The 17,594-nt window shown below is 43.4% G+C and overlaps 1 pseudogene; it reads right to left on the bottom strand.

Annotated features, from left to right (window-relative positions):
• Nucleotides 1-5,871: 5,871 nt before the first annotated feature.
• Nucleotides 5,872-6,751, bottom strand: LOC116933781 (annotated as a pseudogene).
• Between the last annotated feature and the right edge of the window lie 10,843 nt (nt 6,752-17,594).

A 17,594-nucleotide genomic window follows, 5' to 3' on the forward strand; every position in this document is an offset into this window, starting at 1 on the left:
TTCACCATTGGCTAACTACACTAATTGTCACTACACTACACTAACTAAACCAATGGTGCCCTAGTGGAACTAACACATTCACACAAGCAAGAGATTAACTCACACACAATCAGAGAAGAGCAAAACTAACATCCACTCAGCGTGGTCAGCAGACGAGAAGTGCAAGAAAGATCTGGATTAAATGTAAGAACGCCAAGCGACTCAAGGCCATCTAGCGCTCATCTGGTAAGTAAAAGTAAGGCGAACAGGACGAGACGTGACAATATAAAGAAAATTATTGATAAATTGAATCTGGATGATAAAAAAAGACATGTATGTATGTAGCGGCAAATGTTACATCTTGGGATGGTTCTCTCAGAATGCACTCCAAGAAATTCGGGGTAAAAAGGAGATCTCGACCCTTCTTTTTCGTTTCAAATGACTCAGGTTCGGCAGAAATAAAATCAAAGCTGGGCTCTACCGAAGACACTCCCGCTCGTCTTCTTTGCCTAGTGATGTGGTGATAGGCCCGTGCTCACTGCTGCAACACGGCAATCAAAGGTTCTTCGGAAATGGTCTTTTTTTAACCCTGACTGAGGGCTAAGACGCGAGTATATAGGTTAACAAGCGGAGGCAATAAGCGTCAATTGAGTCGTGACTAACGTTTCTTCCGTACTCCTTTTTTTTGCAGGATACTGTACCTTGGTGATGGATGAAATGGCCTGTCACAAAGGCCTTGGATGGACCCTCAACTGAAATCCTACTTAGGAATGTGTACCGCCCATAACGCACAACAAACAGCAAACAGCAAAAACGGCGACGAGCAGGATGATGCCATGGAATACGATGTTTCAAAAAATTTAGCCAGCCAGATTTTGGTGTTCATGGTTGTCGGGTTGGACCCAAAATGGATATATCCCATAGGGTAGTGGTTCAAAAACCATGCTAGTGGGCCTAAACAATTAATATTATTGTAAGAATCATTGCAATATACCTGGGAGAACGGGATCGATGTTCCGGCAATCGTAGTGGATGGTTTGCCGTCTATCATTTCAATGGTCACAGCCTTGGTGCTAAAATTAGCTTGGAAAGCCTACGAAATTGGTTTCCTCATCCTACAAATAACAACAAAGTTTACGTCATCATGGACGCATGCCATATGTTGAACCTTGATAGTAATCTACTTTGGGAGAAAAATAATTTGGATACCTGAATTTAAAGTTCCTGTACAGTGGAGTAGAATTGAGGCTTTGCACAGAATTCAAGAAGAAATCGGCCTAAATCGGGAAATAGCAATACAAAATACCATATTAATTATAAGCGTCATAAAATGAAGGTACTGTTTGCTGCCCAGCTTTTTAGCCAATCCACCGCCAATTCTATAGCTGATGCTAAACTTGATGGAGACGCCAGTTTTCCGACAGTAAAGCAACTATTATTTTTTGTCGAAGGATCGATCAGCTAATCGATTTGTGAAATTCAAGAAGCGCAGAAGCCACTGGTCATGCAACGGGCTCCTTTAACGCATCAAAATTTCAAATGGAAAAAAACAAACAAATGATGGATATCTTACAACTACTACAAGGAATGATTATTAAGCAATGGTTGAAAGATAAGGAGAAGAATAATTCAGTGGTTGGAAAAGTTCCCGTGAACATGGTAAAAGGAAAATTTGTATAATTGGTTTCACCACTAGAGTTAATTCTATTTTTGATTTAGCCCAAAACTACTTGCAGTAGAAGAAAATGGAATTGAATTGGTAAGGACTTACTTCTTAAACCAAGACCATCTCGAGCATTTCTTCAGTATCATTCGTCCACACTGTTAGAAATAGAGATGAGAGCTCTTAGTTTATGCCGTAGATTTCGTAATTACATCTTTGACTCAAAGGATACTCAAAGAGACCAAATAACAATACTTATGTTTACCTGATATTCTAGTCACAGATTTCACCTCAGTTCACTTCTCAATTAATGATTCTACTATAAATAACTCGAGTTAACTCTAGTTGAACTAGCTTCAGTTCACACACGCTATTACCAACCACGCTGATTAAGCAGATGACAATAGAACACCACATGAACAGTTCAAGGGAGAGGGGAAGAGCAGAGTTGCCAAAGATACAGAATGTACGGTTGAAATTACACGAATTCCAACACCCCCCTCCTCAAACGAACATGGATTATTCTTGGGCTGCTCAGATAAGGGCCGGCACAATACCCAGTGCCTCACGGATGGTAGCAAAACGTGGCCCTGGCAGAGCCTTCGTCAGGATATCGGCTAATTGGCCATTCGTGTTGACGTACTGCATGTCGATCTCTCCTGTGGCCTGTTGCAGGCGGATGAAATGGTATCGGACATTAATATGTTTCGTCTTCGGCCGCTGATCAGGATGATGCACAAGCTGAATGGCGCTCTGATTATCGCAATAAATTGTGATCGGTCCACCCTGGCCTTCGTGCATATCCGGAAGGGCCCGACGGATCCACACGGCCTCCTTTGCTGTCTCGCTTGCAGCTACATACTCAGCTTCCGTTGCAGATTGTGCTACGCACGTTTGGCAACAGCTCGTCCACGCAATTGGTCCTCCATGGTTGAGAAAAATACTGCCTGTTGTTGACTGCCTTGAGTCATGGCAACCAGCGTAATCCGCATCGGTGTAGCCAGTAGGTGAATCCGCCGCAAAACCAACGAAACGGATGCCAAAATTGAACGTTCCCTTTAGGTAGGCGATGATCCGACGAACCGCGTTGACAGGGGAAGTATCGTGTCTCTCGGTGAATCGTGCCACCAGTCCTACTGCAAAAGAGATGTCCGGTCGGGTGACCACGGCCAGGTAGAGCAAAGCTCCAACAGCTTGTCTGTGCGGAAACGTCTCGTCGAGCTGAGCGCCCTGAACAGGTTTGACGAGATGGACGTTTGGGTCAGGTGGGACGGTCACTGGGTTGCACGATTCCATATGGAAGTTCCTCACGACGTGATCAATGTAGTCGGGCTGTGATAGATGGATCTGCCGCTTCTCCCTGTCACGGATGATAGTGACTCCGACGAAACGCTCAAGAGGATAAAACCTTTTCTGGAACTTATGGCCGAGCTTAATAAGAAAATGATCGATAGCTTCAAGTCGATTGCTGGCCAGAATTCCGTCGTCCACCCAGATGGCCAAGTACAGGATTTCTTGTCCCCTTACTCTAGTGAAAAGACAAGGATCAGCCTCAATTTGGCTGAAACCTTGTTGCTTAAGGTAACCGGTGAAAAGTTTCTCCCAGACGTGAGACGTCTGTCTTAGTCCGTAGATGCTCTTGTGAAGTCGTAGCACCTTGTCTTCTTGCCCCGAAATGGCGAAACCTTCGCGTTGCTGTAGATAGATCTCCTCCTCAAGACGGCCATTCAGAAAAGCCGTCTTGATATCAACTTGTTTCGCCTCGAGGTCCTTTGCCGCGATGGTAGACATCAGCATACGGAAGGCGTCGTGGGTGACGACGGAGGCATGAGTCTCTCCAAAGTCCTCTCCTGGCCGCTGACTTTATCCCTTGGCCACGAGACGGGCCTTGTAACGTATGGGTTCGTCGTTCATTCCAGGCTTGATGTCGTAGACCCACTTGGAGCCAATTGCCTTCGCTCCTTCAGGGCATGTCACGACCAACCAGGTCCCGTTGTTAATTAGAGACTGGAACTCCTCCTGGATGGCAACATTCCATTTGTCCTTGTCCGGACTACACATGGCCTCTCGATAGCTGGCTGGAATAGGGATCTCATCAGCATACGACCGGATTCTGGCCACCTTGACGTGCTATTCTTTGACCGGTACACGTCCACGTATGGACCGGCGTAGTTTTGGTTCCATCTCCCTTTCCTCTTTTTCAGCTGATAATTGAACTGCCGGCACAACAGAGGGCTGTGCAATTGGATCGCCTGGAAATGCAACAGTGGCCTGGAGTTGCTCTGATGGGCTTGTTTCACCACGAAAGTTGCTTGCTGCAGTCTGCAAAATCTCCTCCTGGACCAGATGATCACTGATAAAAGAGACAGCAGGCTCCTCCTCGACTCGGTTGACTAGCGGCGAGCAAATTCTCTTGACCAGTGATGGTGGAAACCTCTTCCGGTGTGCCTGCCAGTCGATGATGCTCGTCGAAGGTGACATCTCGGCTGACTTTGACGGTCTTGGTGGCTGGATCCCAGAAGCGGTATGCCTTCCTAGTCTCACAGTAACCGATGAAAATGCATCTGATGCTTTTCGAATCAAGCTTGCGTCTTTCTACCTTCGGTATGTGGACGTAGGCCACGCAACCGAAAACTCGTAGGTGGGACACATCCGGTTTGTTGTTGCTCCAGGCTTCAAAAGGGGTGACGGAAGTGGCCTTACAGAGCACTCGATTCAAAGTGTATACAGTGAATTGTGCAGCTTCTGCCCATAGGTAGGTAGGGAGACGACTTTCTTTGATGGGATCGTTGCACTGTTGGTCACTGCTTCACCGAAAAACTCGGATGGTGGTTGATCGTCATAAGACAACTCCGGATGCCTTACGTCACTGTACGGACGCCTCGCTCCGAAACTCCGTCTTGCTCTGGCGTATGGGGTGCACTTGTCTCATGACGTATTCTCTTGCGGTTCAGCCAATCAGCAAACTCGTGACTCGACCATTCACCACTATTGTCGGTACGAAGGACGCGTACCCAGATTCCCTGTTTCTCCTCGGATTTTGTGAATAAGGTCCTGGAAGGAACCAGCTGCCTCTGACTTGAACTTCAAAAAAATGATGAAACGCATCCCAGAGAAGTCATCTATGAAGATGACGTAGTAGAGAGATCCTTTCGGAGTGGCCTTATCCATTAGACCGCACAAATCAGAGTGGATCATCTCGCCAGGATAGGCTGCTCGCAATCAGCCAGTAGGGAAAGGTGATCTCTGATGTTTGCCAAAAGTACAGCCGGAACAGGTTTCCATCAGGATGGTAGTGTTTGCCAAATCCAGTCCCTTGACAATGTCATTTGTAGCCATCTTGATGATTGCCGGTTAATTCACATGAGCGAACCAACGGTGCCACGTTGTTATGCCAGGTGAAATCGCAGATGAAAAAGCGTAGGTCTCACAGCTCACTTGATCCTCCTCGTTGGTGTGATGGATGTCCAGCAGGTAAAGCGACGATCCAACTCTTTCTCCAATCATGACCAAACCGCTTTCTGGTGTAGTGAATGTCACCCGGGTGTTGGCAATAACATTCCTACCGAGGTCCGTGACGGCAGCAATTGAAAGTAAATTGGTTCCCAGTCCTGGCACGTACAGCACCTTTTTGAGTGTGATGACCTTCTTCTCGTCGTTCACCATTGTCCAAAAATTGACATTTCTGAACCCTTGAACTGGATAACTGGAAACTCCAATCTCATTCACCGTCCATGAGCCTTCTGGAACCGGTACAAAATCAATGAGCCAATCCCTTTGGTCGGACATATGAGAAGTAGCTCCAGAGTCCGCGAACCAATCACCTGTACTTCTGATGTCGAAGCGAGTTGTAGTGGAGACGAGACTCAGGTCTTGTCCTACCAACGGCATGTCAGTGGTTGAGAAAACCATGGCTACCTGACCGTCATCCATCTTCATCTTCTTGGCGGCCTTTTCAGCTCGTTCACGATCGGTGCGGTCATGTCGTTTCTTCTGGTGGCAGTCATCTATCACGTGATTGTTCATCGCCACAATACGTACAGTGCTTTGGCTGATCACTTCCATTTCCATGGTGGTTGATCTGGTTTCCTTGATAGCCTCTGCCACGACCACCACGACCACGCCCGCCTTTCCTTTGATTACCGGCTCGGTTACTATTGGACGGACCATTTGAGTGGACGTAGAGGGCATTCTGATTGGTCCACTGTTCTCCAGTTCGATGGTTCTGGCTATAATCTTGATATGACGACTGGAATCTTCCAGTAGTGGTGGCCGCATTGTTGAATTGGACCTAAAGGGCAGACTCGTTGCTGATGCTGCCAGCTTGTGCTGGTGCTGGTGTCCACTTGGCCTTCTCTCTTTCCTCTTGCATAAGAAGAAATGTAAGTGATAGTAGAGTCTGACCTTCCAGCGGTACATGACGCCATGAAGATACAAAAGGTCGGTAGTAACTGGCAGTGTGCTGATAATCTTCGTCATAACCTCTCTGTTATCCACTGGGCGCCCAACTTCCATCAACTGATGGGCAATTGACTTGATGTCTGCAATGTGATTCTTCATGCTGGCCCCGAACTTGTACTTGTAGTCGTAAAATCGGGCAAGTAAATCATGTTGATTGTCAGCAGATCTTTCTCGGTGTTGTGCCGTAAGGAGATTCCACATTTGATTCGCTGTGGTACAGTCAACGAGAATCTCCTGCTCAGTTTTCTGTGTAGGAAAACAACAACAAAATGGATTTGTAATCCATTGCTCGTCTATAATAGATCAATGCAAAGTTGTATAACTTGGTGGTTTTCAATATGTAGCCACGTGCTTTGCAATCTTTCCTTTTACACTCTTGAATTTCATTCAAATTTGTTGGATCTTTATCCTCATCATTGTCCTCAAACTCCTGCTCAATAATGAACCCATAAGTCATTAGGTGTAACTCATACATATAATTTTTATATGTCTTTGTTATACCTCTTCTGGAATAATTTCATATCTAGTGACCACGTCAATTAGGTCATGATCTTCGAGCAGGACAAATAGTCCGAGTTTCCATACAGAAAAATTGTGCCCATCGTATTCAGCGATGTTAGAGGCTTCATGCTGATTTGAGTTCATCATTCTTAATCAGGCAGGTAGCGCGTAGCTGGACCCATAACCTGTTAGAAATAGAGATGAGAGCTCTTAGTTTATGCCGTGTAATTCGTAATTACATCTTTGGCTCAAAGGATACACAAAGAGACCAAATAACAATACTGATGTTTATCTGATATTCTAGTCACAGATTTCACCTCAGTACACTCCTCAATTAATGATTCTACTATAAATAACTCGAGTTAACTCTAGTTGAACTAGCTTCAGTTCACACACGTTTTATTACCAACCACGCTGATTTAGCAGATGACAATAGCACATCACATGAACAGTTCAAGGGAGAAGAGAAGGGCAGAGTTGCCAAAGATACGGTTAAAATTACACGAATTCCAACAAACACTGCGGATGCAATGACAATCCAACACTTGTACACTGAATACAGCATGAGATTCTTTGAAATCATCTCCGAATCCGCAGCTCTGCCCTAGCAATATTCTCCTCATTCGGGAGACAACGGCACCCATCGCGTTTTACTGTGGTTGAAAACCTTTTCTTCCACCACATTCTACTTTCAGTATCAACTTGATCCGGCCATTGAAGTCCCTGCATACTCATCTTGTGAAGCATGGTTTTCGATTTGACGATCACGGGCACTGCCATTTCTTTTGCATTGAAGAGACTAGCAGACATTGCTTGCAATCTCAAAGTGGAAATATTCTATTTCCATATTACCACCTCGAAAAAAGAGAACCTTTTCTAGGGTCTTCCAGTAAACACCTATGACCTTCTTTGTTCCATCACCATCCAGAGGTTATTCCATGTCTTCAGTTGAGGAATCTTCAATAGACATAGGTTTCAGAAACTCCATTGTGTTAGAAAGCCATCTTTGAAGAAACATAGCTCCATCAGCGCTAACTTATTGACTGTTTCCCCTGATGGGAGTCTCATTTGTGGCTTTAATCATCGCAAGCGTACTTGTTCTTAACCGCAACTGCCTGAGTCTTCGTACAAAGGCCTCACAGTAAAACGTGCCATCACTACTTTCATCCACAAATATGTTCGCTTTTACCACTTGCCCGTCGGCATCAAACCCATCAAGATGAGGCATGGCAACAACTGTTTTCCCTGTCCTCAAGATGATATGCTCGGCTCCTGGGGCACGCCTGTTTGGTGGGCGTCTTCTCGTTGCCATGAAGCAGGAAGCAATCCCAGTGATTCCATACAGGGAAATAACATGGCTTATTAAACTTGCAGTCACGTGACGCATGACTAGTGCAAAAAAAAATTAAAAAAAAGTCTCCGACGGATGCAGAAAAACAGTCGGTCTTTTGTAGTTATCTCTCAAAAGACTCAACACGGTTTTAAACGATACGATTTGTCACATGGCAAACAAAATATATTGCCAATTCCAGCTTTCCTGCTAGATCCACTTCTGCGAGTCCTTTTCACTCTACCTTCACGTTGGTGGAATAAGTTCTAGTGGACCTATAAGGCTGGCAGATGGAACATGCAACTGTTTCGCGCTGTTTGGGACAATTTGGCTAAATTAGTTTGAAAATTGTCGTCAACCTTACGCAGTGAATGGGACGAAGAGAGCTACCCAATTCAAGATAGATTACCTACGATCCGATCGATACTATCCGATCTGGGCGGTTGGCTTGATGACCTTGCCATGGTGGAATATTTCGTTTGTGTTTTCGTCAAACGCGCCGCAGCACCAGTCGGTAATCAATCGAAAACTAAAAAAAAAACTCGCAGATAGTTCAACGAAAAACAAAGGGGTAGCCAGTGAAGTAGGACGTATTGTGTCGATTTACTGACTCTTCTTGTTTGTTTTTTATCTTATTACTGTACCTTGGTTTAATCAAAATTGTACCTTGCAGGACAAAAATAAAAGATATTTTAAAAAATTAATTCGATTACAGAACAATTTAGTTTTTAGTAGGATGCGAACTAATTTCGCATGGAAACAAATAAGTTTTTGAAGAATGAATAACCTAATAAGCGCTTGAGCAATTTTCTAATTTTTTCTGCAGTTCTGTTAGTTCATGTGCTAGTTGAACTGAAATACGATTCCCCATTTTCCCGAATAAAACTTGAGTATCCTAATCACTGGGTGCAGGGAAACAAAATGATGACATAAGAACCGTCATGCCTTGTTAAAAGGCATACAAAACTACACATATCAGCAGAGGATATCCTTTATATTATTCGTAAACTTGAACGAATTTAAAAAGAAGGGGGGGGGGCTGGTGTCGGTGAAGCACACGACACCAGCCCCCCTTAACTTGAACGGATTTCACGAGGGGGGCTGGTGTCGTATGCTTCACCGACACCAGCCCCCCTGCGCATTTTTTTGGGGGGGCTGGGGTCGGTGTCGGGGGGCTAGTGTCGGGGTAGGGGTGGGGGCTGGTGTCGGGGGGTCCACTGTCCGCATGCCCCCACACTCGTAGAAAATTCTCAACTTCCGCCCATTAACGGATATTAGCGTAAGCTTGATGGACCCTGAACCCACCACGCCAAATAATCTCCTCTTTGGCCACAAAAATCCGTAAATACCGTTTGATATGTATGACGAAAACGGTATGACGACCAAAAGAAAGCACCCGTCGCCCGTCGTCCGTCGCGTAGCATACAAAATGAAATGGCTATATGGACAAAGGAATCTCAACGTGGGAGACATCGTCATCGTTATGGGGTCAGATACGTTGGACACTGTAAAATCACCTGTGTCGTCAAAGTTTCACCGCACCGCATTGCGATGTCCGATCCGCGATTGTAAACTCCGTTCGGCTACATAAACCTCCGAGCTTTACTGTCCGGATGTAAAACTCTGCGTGCTGGAGATCTTCTAATATTTAAATCAGTACGTATCGCTAACAAAAAACCAAATGTTTCGGGAGCTTAGCGAGTAGGAATAATAAATGATGGCAGAGATATTTGAGGGTTTGTATTTTGGAGAAAACTCCTTATCCTTGTATTGGTGAACGATGAAGGACGTACTATTTCTCGAACAAAAAGGAATAAAAAAGATTGACATAGATATAAAAAACTAACGCGGTAGTTAAATTCAAAATTATTCTATAGAAACTTGAATACTCAATTTGTTTTCTTTATTACATTAAATGGAACAGGAGAGTACCAATGGGGAAAATCTTTCAATCCCTACAAGTTTCAAAAAACATCCTCTTTCGTTTCTTGAAATAAAACAATCTTTGAGCTAGATTAAAGTATACTTATATTCCAGAGAACGACTTGGATTTCTACCTTTCAAAAATTTAGCAAAAGAAAAACATAATTTTATAAACATTTTCGAGAGACTGAGACTAGTAGGTCGTTGGGTAAGATGTCTACCGGGTAATAAACTCACTTTTACTTAGTGGCAAAATATAAAAATTCGCAGAATGACTATGTATTAGGAAGTATAATATTCAGAAAATTTGGCGGTAAAAGGCCAAATCCAGCAAAAGTTATTCGTGAAAAACACTTAAGAGCTCATTTTTTTGGTTCCGTGGTTATTTGGGTGGAGTGTGAGAACTGCCGGCTTATTCGAGCCAAACCAGAAGAGCACACTATAAATTTTTTAGTAAGGTGTTTGTCAGTTAGGGGTAACGAACATAGAGCGTGATATTCACAAAAGAAGTTTCTGGTTAACAGCTTTCATCCGAAAAAACCATCACAAATCGTTAACAGTATAGTTTACGCAAAGGTACACTTAGTTGATGATTTTCGTTTGTTTTTGCGTGCAACAATTAGTGGATCGTAATGATTTTGGTAGTTTTTAACCTGAAATTTTGCTTACCAAAGCTACCGCTAGAGGCACTCACTAAAAATTAAAGTGTTTTTTTGGTATACTAGTCCACAATTTCTTGTACTTTTGAAAAGCGTAAAAAAATCAACTAAATTGGCAAGTATAATGCAGTGTGGGTGATTTTTCAAAATAGGATAGGTAGGAGAAAAAAACCATTATCAATGTCACTGAAGAGCAACAATAACATAAATGAATATTATTTTTAAATTTACTAAAAATTAGGAACTAAGTGACACGAATGATTCAATTGGTAGAAAAATGTTATGCCTTATCAAAGTCGCAAATATTTAACCACAAAATAAATATTATCAACTACAATTATTAAAAAATTAAAAGGCAGTACATCAAGTATTTACTTAAATGTTAGTTACATGGATAATAACTGACGAAAATTAATCGAATGAGTGGCTGATTGGTATAATACCCGACTGCCACCCGGAGTTTCTGGTTCAGGACACGTGATATCGAATCTTTTCAAAATATGGTTTAGTACGTTTTTTTTCTAACCATTTTCGGCAAAGATACGTATTAATAATCGTTGGAAAGAAACTGACCATTTTTGCATTAAAAAACGTATCGTCAGTTTTCGTCCGTTAAGTAGTACGGTTCTTGTCCGCCGCTTTCAAACTTTAGTTTGAATACTTCCATATTGCAATAATTGATCCGTCACGTCTGCCGTGACAGATTTAATTGCACACAAAAGGGGGGACGGGAGCATACAAATGTTGTTACTTACCGGGAGCGGGCATCCATGTCGTAGTCTCGTTGCTAGCAGTAGAAATGAAGATGTCAGGGCCAGAAGCGCGGATCGGGGCTGCAATGGGGAGCGGTGGGATACCGGGGAGCACGTACGCATCAACCGAGAGTTTGCCCAAAACGTTTATTTCCTTCAGTAAGCAAGCACTAAAATGGGGAACACAAAGAACAACACGCAGCAGTTCCGCCGATTGCTAAAAAGGGACTGTCTCGGGTGACGAAGAAGCTGTCGGTTTTATATTGCCCCTAGGTTTGGGGACGCTAAAGTTCGCGTGGGCCGAAAAAGAGAAAGCATAGGCCACCAGTTCACGCAGAAATGTGGACTCGTGTGGAGGTCAAAAGGTAACGCAAGGCATTGACGCTTCGGTCAAGCGGAAGAAGGTAATAAAACCGATAAGATTGATAGCGAGGGGAGGAAAAAAAAGGGTCAATGGAAGGGACAATGGTTTACACAATTCAATATAACAACTTAAGTAAAAATGTTTATAATTTTTTTTATTTAATTCCAGCCCTTACATGACTCCTCCTCTTGGAAGATTGCGTCCCGCAATCAGCTTGGTGTGGCGTGATGAATTACGCCGAAGGTTAGTGGCGATTCCGGCTCAATTCTTTGTCTAGCTTCGGGGTGGATGACCGCGGCCAGTTTTCTTCCTCCTCGCTCCAGACGTCAGTTTCGAAACCTTTCCATTCTAAGGCCGTGCTCCTGTATCCGTGGTCCCTCTGGGATGAGATCCTATATGTACGCTTGACGTACGGCGCTGTTGCCACGTCTTCTTCGTTCGAGCCTAGGGAGTAGTGGCTGCTGACGACGCTGACGTTGCATTTTTTTGCCACGAAGCCTCGCGATGCTGTCGCTTAGCGCTGCAATGTATATGCCCCGTTCCTGGATGTTACTGGCCAGTGACAAACAGTATGGTGAAGCCCTGTCTTGAAGTAGCGCGGCCGGATCTAGGATGAGGGTTGATGTGCCTGAGGAGAAGGAATTTTCTTCCCATTGGTCAGCTAACGAGAGTAGGGAGACGTCGTCGGTGTCACCTGAGACGTCTGCGTCGTACAGAGCCTCGTCATCGTAGGAGTTATCCGCGCAGTACTGGATGTCCTTTTCGTCGTCAGGGTAGGCCGCCACTTATCGGAATTCTTCCATGTCAGACGAGTAATCTGCGCAGTAGAGGATATCTTCTTCATCTGGATCGGGGATCCAGCAGCTTGTCCACCTTTCTGGTCTTCCCGCTCATCCGTGGATGGGAGGAGGAAGGCTTGGAGCCTAAGGGTAGAGTTAGGTAAGGATTAGGGAGGCTTGGTATCGAAGGGTTGGTGGAGTTTAATGATTCGGTAAGGTAGGGGGGGGGGTACATTGTATAGTTGACATTTACGAGGATTTTAGCTAACTACTTTACTCTCAGGGTCTACAACATTATGGGGGGGGTAATTTTAAGGTGGAAGTAATCAGATGAGACGCATACAAATAAGGAGGGGAGCGAGGGAGAGTGACAGATGAAGGGGGGGGGGGTTGGAAGGGTCCACATGTCATCAACGGTGCGACAAGAGGGCCTCCGCTTCTCGTTGCTGGGCGAGGCGGAGTGAATACGCGGGAAGTGGCGGTTGGTGATTCATCCCTGGCCGTGCAATGGCATTTGCTCCCACAGGTGTGGGTGGGATTGGGATGTTTACGATGGTAACCGGGGCACTTGGGGTGGTTCCCGAGTTCGCTTGGGGTCCCATTTCGATGTCCCCGCAAATGGATTAGGGCGGAGTTAGCCAACTGCAGGGGTTGAAGTATCTGCAGCAGGGAATGTAGGTCCCCAAAAGCGAGCCTAATCCGCAGAGCCGAAAAGCCAACGCGATAGACACGCCTACTCCAGACAGGGCGCCAAAGTTCCGGAACCAGTATTCCACTCTTGTCGTGAACGAGATGTCATTGGCTTGCCCTGGGTGTACGAGGGTAGTGTCCACATGCCGTTCCCCGGACATTTCGGTGACGTACCCCATCTGGATGAATGCCAGTGTAATAGACCGCAGCAACTCCTCCCAGCAACAGCAGCCCCACCCAGCAAGAAGGTCGTCACGAATGCAACCTTCCCTGAGGATAATTGTTTATGATAAAAGTAAAAGTTATTTTAAACCCCTCTTTTCTTAACCTTCAATATTCGGTATATAAGTGCATGGTTGTAGGGGAATGAAAGTTCATTTTTAGCGGGTTTCGATATTCGAAATTGAAATGTAGTTTTCTACTTGAGCTAAGGCAGTGGCCCAAACTCAGACGTCCTACTTTCAGTGCAAGACACTTCCTGTTTGAAGCAGGCGAGTGTAGGCCAGTCTGTTGCCATGAGCTGTCCTGTGTGTTCGAAAGTGCCCGAAATTGAACTGGTGTTAGCGCATTCCTGTAGGACAAGCATCGTTGTGTTTGCTTTGATGCAAGCGTTAGTCTTGAACGGTCTTATGGTGAAATCAGATGTGTATTCGAATGCTGGTCCTTTTTCAGCTACTCTACTGCAATTTCCTACTGGAAGAACGAAATAGTGTTTTATTTTATTTTATTTACGTAAGATGGCGTTTCTAATGCTAGTTACTGTTTAGAGTGTTTCTGCCCCCTTTCCTTTAAAATTAGTTTCCTTAGAACGTCAAAAGGGGTAGTTTCTGTCTGTTCTAATTTTGGATTGATTTATCTATGTGAAATTCAATATGGTAACTTGTATGATATCTTATAATTGAAATGTCACTAATTGCTTGAACTTTATGTATTCTTAGAGCATTTAATGTTTTGCATGATTTATGTGACGACAACTTGTGTATATGAGAGCGCATGTTGAGCACACCGAGAAGTGATGTTGGTGAGTGTCTTTTATTTTAAGCGTATTGGTTTCATATTTTGATTATTCACTCTGAGTGACACTCTGAGTGACCGATGTGTATGATTACCCACCGAAGCCTGTTTTTTACTTCAGGTATTTCATCGTAACTTACATTTCCTTATTATTGTTGTTATCTGTAAATATGTTTTAGGATTGGTGATAAATATAGTCTCGATTTACTTCAAAGTGACCATCTACAGTCCACTTTCTCTACTTATCGAGCTGTCACCTACCGATGTTTGTGATTTCAAAAGAGCGTCGTTACTTGTAATAAGTGTTTTCAGATCTTCTTGACATTTTGTCCAATCTGCGTCACAATCCTTCACAGTTAGTTGTTCATAATTCCGTGGTGTGTCCATATTTTCCGTTTGGATATTTTCCATTTTTTAATAACCCCCAGGCGATCATAACCCAAATGATGTTTCTACTGCCATGATTTGTTTTCAGGATACCTCCAAATATGGGTGAGTTCATTGTGGTAGTAGCCGCTTTTCACTGTTCTAATCGAACTTCTTGTATGTCTTTCATTGTTGCATCAGGGAAATTTTCTACTATATCCGGGTTGGTCTTAACTGTTTGAAAAATCCATTGCTGATTTTTATTTATGTTTTTTTTCTGCAGTACATTCCAATTTTAATGATTTTTCGATTCCTAAAGTAAGACACATTTGTGGTTGATGAGACATTAAATAACTGTTTTCTTTTTCCAATATCCATCTAGTTGATTTTTCCGAACATGTGGCGGTGAATATGCGATCCCCTTCTGTCTCCATGATTCAGATGTTGCTTTTCTGTAAACGTATCGTCTGGTCGAAGATGTACTCGAATTTTGACCTTGAAGGCAGGGGATTACCTTTTGAAAGTTGGTTGTGAGCTATTCTTGAGTTTCTGTTTCCAGGTTCGTAAGTGATATAGATGGTAAAATTTTTTGTACTAATTTTCATCCTTCGATAACTGCCAGTTCTTGGTGTGCCAATCTTATACTTCCAAGTTGTACGAGGTGCTGTTTAGTCGGGTCCCAAGTTGTTCACCTTCAAATGGGCTGTAAAATTGGACATCCTGAAGAATCCAACGTCTTGTCCTAGACTGATACAGCTCCCTGTAATCGTTGCATACTGAAGTATCCAGGTTGGTATTTTAAAGGCATGGGGCTAGCGTGGTTTTGAACATCTCATATAATATTTTTGTTGTTTCTGTAGGAAACGTCAAGTGCGTCAGAGGAATTCCAACCAGTTTGTGTCCTATTGGTACGATGTCCTTATCTGGTTTATTAACGAATGATATTTCGATCTGTCGGCTGGTTTCGTAGAGACGGCTCGTGTTATCTATATCCGGTGTTTCGGGAATTTCCAGGTATCCTTTCCTTTTTAATAGTGTCTGGGTGTATGAGTTGTTAGTTGTTCCTCCACCCAACACGATCATATTTTGATTTTTGATGAACTGCCTTTCCTGTTGTATGGTGTTAAGCGGTCCAAATGGACTATCAATTGGGCGACATGGCTTCTCCTGTCGTAGTGTGATCTGTTCCGCTACACAGTTGAGGATTTGGTATTCCTTGATGGCGTACCATTTACCTTCTCCTGTAGGAGTGGCCTGACTTACACTTATTTCTCGATTTTCAGCAGTTCGAGGATTGTTGCCAGGGTTATGTTGTTGATGTTGGTTGCTGTTATAACGCACTTGTTGTCTGTAGTTGTTATTTGATGGAATATTCGGTCCATTGTAATTTCCTTGTCAACCGTTGTATCCGTTCCTGTAGGGAGGGCGTTGATAAGTTTGGTGTCTGGATGGCCTATACCCTGAAGAATTACGGTCTCCGCGTCCTAACGAATGTTAGTCACTTACGCGATAAGGACTGTTGCCTCTGCTCCGACTGAGATTTCTATCCCTTTTCGATTTTCTGCTGGTATATCTATCTGTTAATGGTACTCTTAAATCTCGTGATCTTGAATAACGTTCACCTGATGCAGTTCAGCGGCTACTATGGTTACGTCGTTCTCCTGTGAGGATCTACGCTTTTTATCAGTATATTCTAGTTCTGATAGGGTTTCTGACAGTTTTTGCTCTAGTAATTGGCGTCTTGCTGTTTTTCGTGATGCACTATCCCTGCAATTACAGCCCAAACAGCACACTGACGTCTTTTAAAGGATATTTATTCATCCTAGTGGCACTACTAGGATTTCTTTATTCTGTCCTGAAATCCTACAATGACGACTTTAAGACGATTTTAGCAGGTGTTGATGACTGGCAAAAACTGCTCTAATATACGTATTTTTATGGTCACCAAAGCTCTCATTTTGGTGTTCACTGGGACGACTTTTTGCTCGATAAAAAAACTACAAAAAGTAGTTTTCTACCATCGGATTCGAACACGGGTCTCCCGCATGGTAGTCGTGTAGTCTACCATGTACGCGCCTGACATTTATGTTTTAAAATGTTTAGACTGAGACATATTACAGTGAAATAGGTTTGGCTTCCATCATTAAGAAATGAATGTTTGAATAAAATTTAGCTTTTAACAAGCAATCCACCACTCAAGCGCAGCAAATTCATGGACCCCCCTTTTTTCTAATTCCGCTATGGGATCTAAAATTCTAACTATAACTCCTCCTCCTCTAACTTCTCCTGGCGGACGACTGCCAAAGCTACGCTTTCTCTGCACCTCGGGCTTCAAATATGATAGTAATCGATAACTGCGACCGACAGGAGTGCGAGGGAGGGGTGAAAAAATGGCTGCTAGGCTGGGTGGGAAACTGGCCAAATGAGCTCTTTACTAGATTGCAAATAATTCGGCCAATCAAATCCGGAAAAAGATTTCCTTTCGGATTTGCATTGAGGGGTGGCCAAGCAAACTTTTTGGAGAATTAGTTTTTTTTTAGGGTTCGCTTTTTCCCAGAAATTGATACCAAAGACCCCAAAAATTTCCAAAATTTGAAAAAACCCCAACTTTAACATAAAATATCTCCCGAACGGCAGGGAATATTAGAATTCTGAAAAAACAGGCAAATCCGGAGTCCAAAATTGGATAGGCCTGTATTTTTCTTAGAATTTTAGATCCCATAGCGGATTTAGATAAAAAGGTGGGTCCATGAATTTGGTGCGCTTGAGTGGTGTTTTGCTTGTTAATAAATCTACACCTTGGGCTCTTTGACCAAAATAACAGAAGAGAAACATAACTATGATGAGTTTCGATCATTGAACTCCCGCATCATAGACTAAACTTCTTCTTTTTAACCAATCACTACGTATTGAAAAAGAAATTCTGGATTATTATTTGATGTTGTGTATGTAATTCTTACAAAATTGAACCCCAACGCTACACTGTTAATTGTGGAAACGTGGCTTTTAAAGAAATGGATCAAAATAAGACGTCTTCAGAGGGACGTGATTTATTTTTTAAAAGGACCGTGGCTTAAGCGCGTCCTTATAACGTCCTTTGGCTGACCAGTACT

The sequence above is a fragment of the Daphnia magna genome, unplaced genomic scaffold (assembly GCF_020631705.1).
Source record: "Daphnia magna isolate NIES unplaced genomic scaffold, ASM2063170v1.1 Dm_contigs021, whole genome shotgun sequence".
Lineage (NCBI taxonomy): Eukaryota > Metazoa > Arthropoda > Branchiopoda > Diplostraca > Daphniidae > Daphnia > Daphnia magna.